Raw genomic sequence first — 11584 nt, forward strand, 5'->3', positions numbered from 1 at the left:
CTTTTCTTTCTTTCTCTTTCTTTCTTTCTTTCTTTCTTTCTTTCTTTCTTTCTTTCTTTCTTTCTCTTTCCTTCTTTCTTTTCTCTCTCTCTCTCTCTCTCTTTCTTTTTGCAGAGTTTTATTTTCAACAGACATTTCTTTTTATGCCAAGGTGAAATGTCATCATCATAATAATTTTGCAACATTACATACCCTGTTGCGACCATTAAAAAAATTAGAATCATGGGGTACAATTCCAGATTTGTTACAAAAGCATATTGTGTGATGCTGTGATTTGGGCATCTATTGATTCTGCCACCCAAAGAGTGAACATAGTACCCAGGAGAAAGCTTTTCATCCACAGTAAGCAAGGAATTTTTGAATATGACTCCAAAAGCACAGGCAACAAAACCAAAAATAGACAAATGGGACGATATTAAATTAAAAACCTCCTGCACAGCAAAAAGAAACAATAAATGGAGTGAAGAGAAAACGTATGGAATGGGAGAAAATATTTGTAAGCTCTACATCTACTAAGGAGTTAATATTCAGCATGTTTAAGAAGCTTACATGCCAAAAACACCCAAATAACCTGATTAAAAAATAGGCCAAGGACCTGAATAGACATTTCTCAAATGAAGACATATGAATGGCCAAGAGGTGTATAAAAAAATGCTCAACATCATTAATCATTAGGAACATGCAAATTAAGACCACAGTGAGATATCACCTTACAAACTGTTAGTTTGGCTATCATCAAAATGGCAAAATTTAACAACTGTTGGTGAGAAAGTTAAGAGATGGAACTCTTCCACACTGTTGGTGAGACTGTAAATTCCATAATGTGCAGCCATTATGGAAAACAGTGGGGAGGTTTCTCAAAACACCAAAAATGGAACTGCTATATGATCCAGACTCATCATTGGGCATATATCCAAAGGAAATGAAATCAGTATGTCAAAGAGATGTCTGCACTCCCATGTTTATTACAGTACTATTCACAATAACCAAGATATGGAATCAACCTACGTATCCGTCAATAGATGAATGGATAAAGAAAACGTGGCATACATACACAATGGAATACTAATCAGCCTTAAAAAAGGAGGAAATCCTGTGATTTGTGACAAAACAGTTGAGCCTGAAGGACGTTATGTCAAGTGAAATAAGCCAGGCTCAGAAAGACATGTCCCACATAATCTCACTTATTTGTGGAATATAAAAAAGTTGAATTTATAGAAACAGAGTAGAATTGTGGTTACCAGAGGCTTGTGGGGGGGAAGGGAGGGGCTTGGGGAGATGTTGGTCAAAGGATATAAAGTTTAAATTAGATATGAGGAATAAATTCAAGACATCTATTGTAATGGTGATGATAGCTAATAACAACGTATTTGCAACAGAAATTTCTGAAAATTGCTGAAAGTAGATTTAACTGTTCTTACCACAAAAATGGTAAGTATGGGAGGTAATGCATATGTTACTTAGCTTGATTTAGCCATTCCACAATGTACACATATTTCAAAACATAATGTCGTATACCATACATATATACAATTTTATTTGTCAATTTAAAAAAGAATTGAAAGAAGCTATCCTTGATCTCTATGTGCCAGGTGTGATTCCAAACTTTAATGAACACATTAATTCTCACAAGTATTATCATCCGCTTCACTTTATAGATGAAGAAGCAAAGGCACAGAGAATTTAAGTGTCTTGCTGAGGTCACAAAGGTAATAACTGGCAAATTGCAACCCAGGCAGTCTGTCTGTAGGGCACATGGCCCAACCACTCCACCCTCTGCCAGTCTATAGGCTTCTTGAGGCAGGAGGCTGATTTTAGTGATGGTATAGCTCTAACTCCAGAAAGGGGTGCTGTCAAAAAAGTGTTGGTTGTATGAGTGAACAATAAACTGACAACTCTAAACAGTTTGGTATGTGCCAAGATAGAGAATCATAAAATGCTCTATGAGATGAAGAGATAGGAATAGCTTAGCTGTGAAAGAAGATAGAAGCAGTCTGTAATGGGAGGAGATTTTTGAATCAAGGAATGGTGTAAATGTGAAATTCTTACAAGGATGGCTGCTTACAGTTCCTATGCTCACATCTTACGTATGCTCTTGAGAGGGACTGGACTTGATGCACTTTTCTCTCCTTATCCTTTCCCAAGTTCGAGTGCCTGGGAAGGGCTCTGTTTGACCTAGTGAGTAAGGTGGCTCTTCCTTGGAATAATCAGTGGTTGCCATGGGTGCAGGCTGCTAGGATTAGCCCAGCTTGGCTTCAAACTTTGGTGGCTGGTGGTAGGAGTGAGGATTCTGCAGGTTAGCAGCTCCATTTTGAACTGCATGGTTAAGAGGAGTATGTCCCAAAATAAGTTAATTTTTACACAGGGATCTACATTTGTTTATTTTTTTCCCTGCATGGATAACCAGTAATTCTTATACCACCTCCTGAAAAATTCACTTTTGCCCTGTGGATTTGAAATATCACATTTATAGTACATTAAATTCCTACATATACCCAGATCCACTTTTGAACTCTTGATTTTTGTAGTTTTGTGCGAAAATGTGCTGCTTTAGGGAGATTCGCCCTGCAGCTTTTGGTGTGTATCTTATAATTTACCTGCTTCTTTTCCTATCCCTCACTCCCTCACATACTTTGAGGAGCCTTACACACAATGATGTGGACACCTTAGCCCACATGCCTACAATCCAGGCAAACAGTGATCTTTTGGCCACCCACTGGGCCTAGAGTTGTGCACACTGGTGGGATAGCTGCTTCTGGGAAGATAAACCTTGAAAGAGGCTCATGCAGATCTTAAAAATGGGTCTGGGGATGTTTGTACAGGGAATTCTGAAGTCCTGGGTACCCAGAGTATGGTCAAGAAGAAGTATTTAGACTCTAAAGGGCCATGTCTCCTTTGTCCTGTGATTTTCTCATAGGGAAAGGGATAGGAACAGCTGAGTGATGGCTGGGGTGGAGGCACAGAACTCAGAGCAGGAACATCACTTACTCAGGTCTAAGAGTGGCGGTGCTCTGTACCATTATTGTCCCAAATACATTTGTGTTCAAGAAACCATGGTATCTGTTTTAGATTTAAGTATACAGTTGCCATAATTCTAGGTAAGCCCTCAGCCACCATCATTATTTCACTCCAAAGGAAATTCATGTCCCCTGGGATATTTTTAGCACATTACACCATTGACCTGGCTGTGGGTGGCCTGTTTCTGCCTTTGATACTTATTGATATGTTTTATGCAAGTCCTGCAAAGGAAAAAAGGCTTTTTACACAATTATGACTTATTTGTTCATTTAGCCATTCACTTATTCACTCAGTGATTATTTGTGGAGTTTCCACTATGTGCTGGCCATCGGTATCATCCCTGCAGATGCAGTGGTGAACAAACGTTTCCCTCCAGTCATTCCCCAGGCTGCACACGTGTTGATATCATTTCCCCACCCAAATGGAACTACTTCTTAGTCAAAGAGATACAACACCCAAGATTATCTCCTTCTCAGGAAAATTCTCCAAGGCTAAGCTAGCTCTTAGATAGTAATCTTTTGTCATGTGGCAGTGATTGGTGGTGGTGATGGGAGGAGAGTTATGAGGGGAAATGGGAATTCATATTTTCCCTCCTTTTTAAGGTGGCTAAGAGGCAGCAACTGTGCCTTTTTAGAAGTTCTGTTTTGACTTAAAGAAAAGTTAAGTCTAGCATTCCTTTTTCCTGTTTGTTGGAAAATACTCCTTATAACCAGATAAACTTCAGGAAAAACTAGAAATCCTGGAAAATTTATCTTCATAATATTTATTTTTCTTCCTGCTTTTATGTCACTTCAAGAACTCTGTGGAAAGAGAGCTGAATTAAGAACTAGGAAGCATAGGTTGTTTCTGATTCTTCCTCTAAGTAACTATATGACATTAGACATGCCATTTCTACTCTATGTGCCTCATCTCAATTAATGAAATTGAGATAATTGGAAAGATTGTTGTGAGGATTGCTGTATGTGTGAAATATGTCTTAGACCACAAATAAGAGAGGGTATTTAGGGTGCACAGCAATCAGATACCTAAGACGCCAATAGTATGGAGCCCTGATCTGCTGATATTTGAACTATATGATAAGTTACTTTATTTTGGCCTTTGTTGCATCAGCTGGGCCTGTATTCTAATTTAATCTTCTATACCTGAAAATCTGCTTCCAGGAAAGGAGCTAATATTATCTATGTACATTGTGGTTAAGTTGTGTTTAGGCACCAACGTTCAAAAAAGTTATTTGTGGAAACACAGTTTTTGTCCTTGATACATAATTTAAAGCATTTTAGAGAAGGTAAAGGTAGAGAAACACGATTTGGGGAAGAAAAGTTGTCCTGATTTCCTGAGAACACGATGTAGACAGCCATCTTCTCATCCATGTGAGAATCTGTCCCTGCCTGGATCCAAGGGGACACTTCTCCTCACGGGCTTCTTGTGCTACATTCACTCCTCCCTCCTCTCAGCTTTCCCTGGTTGTGTAGTGAGTTTCACTGGGTTCTCTGAAAGAATCATTGAATTCCTTTCTAATTATCAAAAGTTGTGCTTCTGTGATATGCAAGAGTTGCGGGAAGGTTCACTGTAGTGTAAGAACATGGATTCCAGGAGAGGCCATAGGTAAGTTGTGGTCACTTGCTATCATCAGCACTGCAGGTGCTGATGACACAGATCCTGCAAAACGCCTCCTTCTGCAGTATCCGTAATGAACAAATATTACGTAAAATGATATTTCATTTAACTATTAAATTAGCTATTGTAAGCTATATAAGCAGTATGGACAAAGAGTAAATGGTACTGAAGTATACTACTGATGGCATAAACTCATATGATGCTTTTGGGAGGCAATCTGGCAATCTTCACTGTCTTTCTTTTCTCACTTTTTACTCACTCTTCCACCCGCAGAAGTGTGGTTTTAACTTCCACCGTTGCCCCAAACTATTCTTGCCAAGGTTGGCAACAAGTTTCTTTGGTTATATCCAAAGAATGATTGATTATTCCCTTTTTGAAACCTGGTCCTCTCTTGGTTTCTGGGATACCACTCTCTCTCTTTTTTTAAAGTTGAGAGTTGACTTTCAATAGATTGCAGTGAGGGAGCTGCTATGCTGTGTACGAAACAGCAGCCCACCTCTCTCTTTTTGATGTTCTTATGTCTTTGACTGAACCTGCTCTATCCTTTCTTTGTGGGATTTTCTTCTGCCTACTCTTTAAAGTTGGTGTTCTATTTTTCTTTTTATTGAGATGGAGTCTAGCTCTTGTTGCCCAGGCTGGAGTGCAGTGGCGTGCATCATCTCAGCTCACTGCAACTTCCACCACCTGGGTTCAAGTGATTTTCCTGCCTTAGCCTCCTGAGTAGCTGGGATTACAGGCAACTGACACCATGCCAGGGTAATTTTTGTACTTTTAGTAGAGACGGGGTTTTGCCATGTTGGCCGGGCCTTGAACTCCTGACCTCAGATGATCTGCCAGTTGGTGTTCTTTAGGTTCCCTTACCCTATTTATTTTCTCAGTCAACACATATTATCTGTGGGTAATATTATCGGTGCTTATGCTTCAACTATTATTTTCTGATTATTTTCAGCTCATATATTTGAGCTTCAACCAAATATATCAAACTGGGTTTTTGGCATATGTGAATTTTTCAGAAGCAGCTCAAATCAAATGGTGCAAAACTTAGCTCTTTATTTTTCTTCCTTCCTCCCCACCTCCACCAAATGAAACAAAACAAAACAAGATAAATTTGCTCCTTTGTGTTTTTCTTATCAAACAACAGGACCATCATGTACCCAAGTACCATCCACTCTCTTGCTCCAAGTCTGTCTAGATGCTGTGCCTTCTGCCTGTTTCTACTCAGCCCAGCCTTCCTCAGGCTCATTCTTCCTTGTCTCTTAGGCTTTAGTTTAGGTGGGTGTTACTCCTGCTGGGAAGCCTTCCTGCAACCCTACAACCAAAACAGTTTCACTTCCGGTGTGTTCCTATGGTACTCTACGGTTTCCCTATCACGGCAGTTGTCAGCAGGACTATTACTGCTTTTAGAATTCTCTTCCTTTTCACTGGACCACTGGGTCTTTCTCATCATTGAATGACTGGTGTCTACCACAGTGCCTGACTCTAATAGGGGCTCCACAGATATTTTTTGAAGAATAAATTGATAGTTCCTAAGAGTCTTAAAATATTCTTACTTGAATCCTGCAAATCCTCTTTGCAGAAGCTAGTCTAAAAAAACAATTGGAAGTTTTGACAAAGATTTATGTACAAAGGTGTTTATCATGGTGTTCTTTCTAAAATCCAAATGTTTAATACTAGAGGAATTGGTAAATAAATTATAGCACATTTCTACCATGAAGTATGTTGAGGCTATTAAAATTGAAATTTTATGTATCTGTATTGACAAGAAAAAATGTTTGGAAAATAATATGTTGAAAAAAACTCCAGCATGTGCAAATGTGTGTGTGCGTGCAAAAAATGTTTTGCAAAGGAGTATATATATATATATATATCAGTTAAAGTTCTCCAGAGAAACAGAACCAATAGGATATATATGTTTGTGTGTATAATATATATATACACACACACACACAAATACTTATTAGAATATATATATATATATATATATATATGTAATCATTGGTTATATATAAGCCTTGGTCCAAGTCTAAAGGCCCAAGAATCAGAAGCATTGATATTGGAGGGCAGCAGAAGATGGATGTCCCAGCTCAAGCAGAGAGAGAAAATTTGTCTTTCCTCTGCCTTTTTTTTTTTTCTTCCCCATTTATTTATTTTATTGCATTTTAGGTTTTGGGGTACATGTGAAGAACATGCAAAATTGTTGCATAGGTACACACGTGGCAGTGTGATTTGCTGCCTTCCTCCCCATCACCTACATCTGGCATTTCTCCCCTTGCTATCTCTCCCCAGCTCCCCACCCCCCACCGTCCCTCCCCTATTTCTCCCCAACTGACCCCAGTGTGTAGTGCTCCCCTCCCTGTGTCCATGTGTTCTCATTGTTCAACACCCGCCTATGAGTGAGAACATGTGGTGTTTGATCTTCTGCTCTTCTGTCAGTTTGCTGAGAATGATGGTTTCCAGGTTCATCCATGTCCCTACAAAGGACCCAAACTCATCGTTTTTGATGGCTGCATAATATTCCATGGTGTATATGTGCCACATTTTCCCTATCCAGTCTATCGTCGATGGGCATGTGGGTTGGTTCCAGGTCTTTGCTATTGTAAACTGTGCTGCAGTGAACATTCGTGTGCATGTGTCCTTATAGTAGTCCTCTGCCTTTTTGTTCTAATCAGGCCCTCAGTGAATTGGATGATGCCCACCTGCATTTAGGGTGGTCTTTACTCAGTTTACCAATTGAAATGCAAATATTTTCTGAAAACACCCCCTCAGACACACCCCACAATAACATTTTACAAGCTACCTGGGTATCCTTTAGCCTAGCCAGGTTGACACATAAAGTCAACCATTGCAACATACATAATATATAATATAATATAATATAATATAATGATTATCACCATGTGTTAGTTTGCTAGGGCTGTGGTAACAAGTGGCCACAAACTGGGTGACTTAAACAACAGAAATGCATCATTTCACAGTTCTGAAGGACGGAATTTCAAAGTCAAGGTGTTGGCAGTGTTGGTTCCTTCTGAGAGCTGTGATGGAAGGATCTATTCTAGGCCTCCATTCTTGCCTTGTAGATGGCCATCTCCTCCCTGTACCTCTTCAAAATTTCCTTCTATTTTTGTCTGTCTCTGTGTTCATATTCCCCTTTTTATAAAAACACCAGTTGTCATTCAGCAGTTTGGATTTGAGCCCACCCAAATACCTCATTTTAACTTGATTATCTCTGTAAAAACTATCTCCAAATAAGGTCACCTTCTGAGGTACTAGGAATTTAGACTCCAATATGCATATATATTTTATGGGTGGGAGGAAGACACAATTCAACCCACAACACACCACTATCATCCATAATTACTTTCATTCCATAGGCTGAGGCATAGAAAATCTTCTGGTGTTTTTATCTCCAGTCGTCTGGCTTCCAGTACTATTCGCCTAAGTGAGGTAACAGGTGGCAGCACAGAAACATCAAGTTCCATTTTTTTTGGCCTGTAAAAGGAAGATCATTTTGGCTTGGTGATATTTCCTGCATTAAAAATAATTTGTATGTTTGTAGAATGATCTAGTTTGAAAAAACTTACTTATGCTCATTTAATTAATCCTTATAATCTCTCCTGCTGAGATGAAGAAATTTTGTCTCAAATGATGATTTGAACAAAATAGCACAGCTATCGAATCCAAAGGATTGTTTCAATTCAGTGTGTATAACTTCTCATTCAGTGTTTTCTTTCATAACAGAAAATAGACTCCATAGTCCAAACCAAGCTAGCTGCTATTGTGTTTACAAAGAAATGTGATATTCCATAAATTGTGCTGATCTGAGACCTACTGACTTGTGTGAAACATTTTTTTTCTGAATATAGTTACCACAAGAGGTCGCTGTTGCAACAAGTTGCGTTGTAAAGCATGACCCATTTATTTTCATTTCTGTACAAGGTGTTCTAGTATCTTCAGGTCTCTCTTAAAAACCACTTTTCTCCTTCACTTGTTACTGAGGAAAATCTAGTTTTTATTTCATGACTTGTGATAGCTCCTTTGTTAAAATGTTACTGGAAGTCATCAACACTCACTGATTTTTTTTTTTGCATGGGAAAATAGAAAAATTGCGGATTCAGAATGCTTTCAGCAATTCTAGACCTAGAAGAGGCACCTCCCAAATATTTTCCAGTGATTGTTTCCCCAACCTTATAGGAGAAAAGAACTCAACAACACAACATTATCTTTTCCACATTAACGTATCTAACACGTTTTGTTTGTAGCATTTGGTTGATTCAATGAATACTACTGTCTTTTTTGCATATGGCTCTTTTCCTGAATGACTGTTTTTTTCTTTTCAATTTTTGTGCTTCTGATATAGAATTTATACTAAGTATTTCTTGAGGGAAATGTGTATGCTAACTACAAAAAATTAGATACATAATCCTATACAACTGCCTTCTACCAGCCATGGTACTCTGCACTCTGAATCAGATGAGAAGAAAGGGAAGGGAACTACAGTTTGCTGTTGACTACATGCTACAGGTTGACCCTGAAATACATATTATTGTTTACATTTTGCAGATGAAGAAACCAAGGCTCACAGGAGTGACCTGTCCAAGATCACAAGGTGGCATTAGGTCTGTCTGAGTCAGCCTGTGCCTTTTCTTCTTGGTCACCTCATGTCCTCTGTGGTTAGGTGAGTGATTCCACACCAAATGTCCTATCCTAGCTGGTCATTAGGGACCAATGAGGGGGTTGTTCCTGTTTAGTGTCTGTCACACAGGGTCTGAGAAGCAGGTATTAGCTGTGGACTTAGTGGGATTATAAAGAATCCCAGGGAATCGTGAGATGGTAGGTTCAGTCCAGACTGCCTCATGTGCTCTTTCTTGGGATAGGATTAGGACTCCCTGTTTCTTCTTGGCTAAATAGGGGTCAATGGAGCATTGCAGGGCATAGGTGTACCAAGTCAGGCAGGTTACGCTTAGAACATACTGTCAATGAGTCCATGAGTGTCAGACCAACACAGTAGATGACCACCTGCTGGGGCTGTGGACAGTAACGTAATGGGGAATAGAAGTCCAGTGGAATCTACCCTCTCATAGCATTGCCTCATTTAGACCAAATCTTTAAGGGATTAGCCCTCTGCAAAGATCTAAAATGAAATTCAGGCTGTTGTGCTTCAGTACCAGTAGTTTTTGCTCCCTACTCTTCTTGGGAGTTTATTTGAACTTCGAGGGGAGCCCCGCTCTGGGGAGCTGCTGCCCTGCTATTGGGTGCTCTCCTAGGACAGCCCTGAGTGACAGCTGCTGGCGTTGGCCCTGGCAGTTGCTGCTGGGCTTACTGCAGCTCAGACACAGCAGAAGAGCCTAGAACCTGGGTCCTGGTTTGCACCTAGAATATGAGGCAAGTGGCAAGAGTGATCGTGTTCCTGACCCTGAGTGAGTTATTTTGGGATGGAGAAGAATGGGATCTGGGCCTGATGATGCCGGAAAGGAATCTGTAACTCTGCCTGCTAGCAGTTGCTATTTATCTAAGATGTAGAGGGATCGCTTCAGGATACCATTTTTCTCCAGGCAGCTCCTGAGCATTTAAGTGAGACGTGTCTCAGGGCAGCAAAGATTTTCTTGGTTTCTAATCCCTAAGATCTGTCCATTGGAGGGAGAAAGTAGACCTAACATTTCTGTGTATGTTTTCATGGGCCTCCCTGGGATAAATATAAATGATACTTTTGTATTAAAACATAAATGAGAAGTAAATTGCATGTGTATGCACACAGCAGGGAAATAGAGTGTGGGGGTGGATTTGACTGTGAGAGGGAACCGTGGGGGTGCTGAGTGGGACCGTCTAACTCACCTTGGTTTCAGGACAGGACTTAGGATTGTGTTTTACTCCCATAGGTACTTGGAGCCTTGCTAAGACCACCCAGCCCATCTCCATGGACTCATATGAAGGACAGGAAGTGAACATATCCTGTAGCCATGACAACATTGCCACAAGTGATTACATCTTCTGGTACCAACAGTTTCCCAACCAGGGACCACGATTTATTATTCAAGGATATAAGACAAACGTTGCAAATGAAGTGGCCTCACTGTTTATCCCTGCTGACAGAAAGTCCAGCACCCTGAGCCTGCCCCGGGTTGACCTGAGCGACACTGCTGTGTACTACTGCATTGTGGGTGACACACAGTGAGACAGATGGGCTTGCACCTGTACAGTTTTCCTCTGTGGGGTGGGAGTCACAGCCTAGAAAGAAGTCCAAAAAATGCTTTGTGAGGTTTTTGTTTTCAAAAGATATTAGCAAATGTATGTATTCTTCTATTTATAAAATTGATCTTATTTATTTTTAAAATAGGTATTTCATTTACATGATCTAAAACTCAAAAAGTATAAAAGGGCATACAGCATGATGTCCTCCTTCCATCATGGTCCCTGAGTACTCAATTATCAAAGTGAGGTGTCTGTGGTATCTATACTATTGTTGCTAAGTTCACTGGTACTCCTTAGTTTGTGTGTATAGATAAACACACACTACACATATTTTATATGCACACCACATATGGTCAACATGGGTAATATACTTCTTACCTTTTGAAACATTTAGCCTAAGTCAGGTTATTATTTATTGCTGCACACATTTGAACATTTCTCTGGCCATTTCCAAGTATCTACAAGCTGGTTTCCATGCACTCCGAGTTTAGATTTCTCACTCTCTCTGTTGCCTGTCTTTCTCTTTTCTTTTGTCCCACTTCTCTGTTGCGCATGGTATGTAATGGAAGATGGACCTGATGGTAGAGGAGGGGATGGGAGAGAATTTGTTTCTGATTTGCATTGTAGACTATTTTTGCAACATCTTAATCAGAAACATAGAGGTTCCGAGTCATTATTAGTTTTTAAAGTTGGGTTTTTTGAGGCCCCAAAGAGATAAGAATAACAGAAAATTTACTGGGAGTCCTGCTTGTGTTCCTGT

The sequence above is a fragment of the Sapajus apella genome, unplaced genomic scaffold, assembly GCF_009761245.1.
Source record: "Sapajus apella isolate SASKATOON/1434 unplaced genomic scaffold, GSC_monkey_1.0 scaffold151, whole genome shotgun sequence".
Lineage (NCBI taxonomy): Eukaryota > Metazoa > Chordata > Mammalia > Primates > Cebidae > Sapajus > Sapajus apella.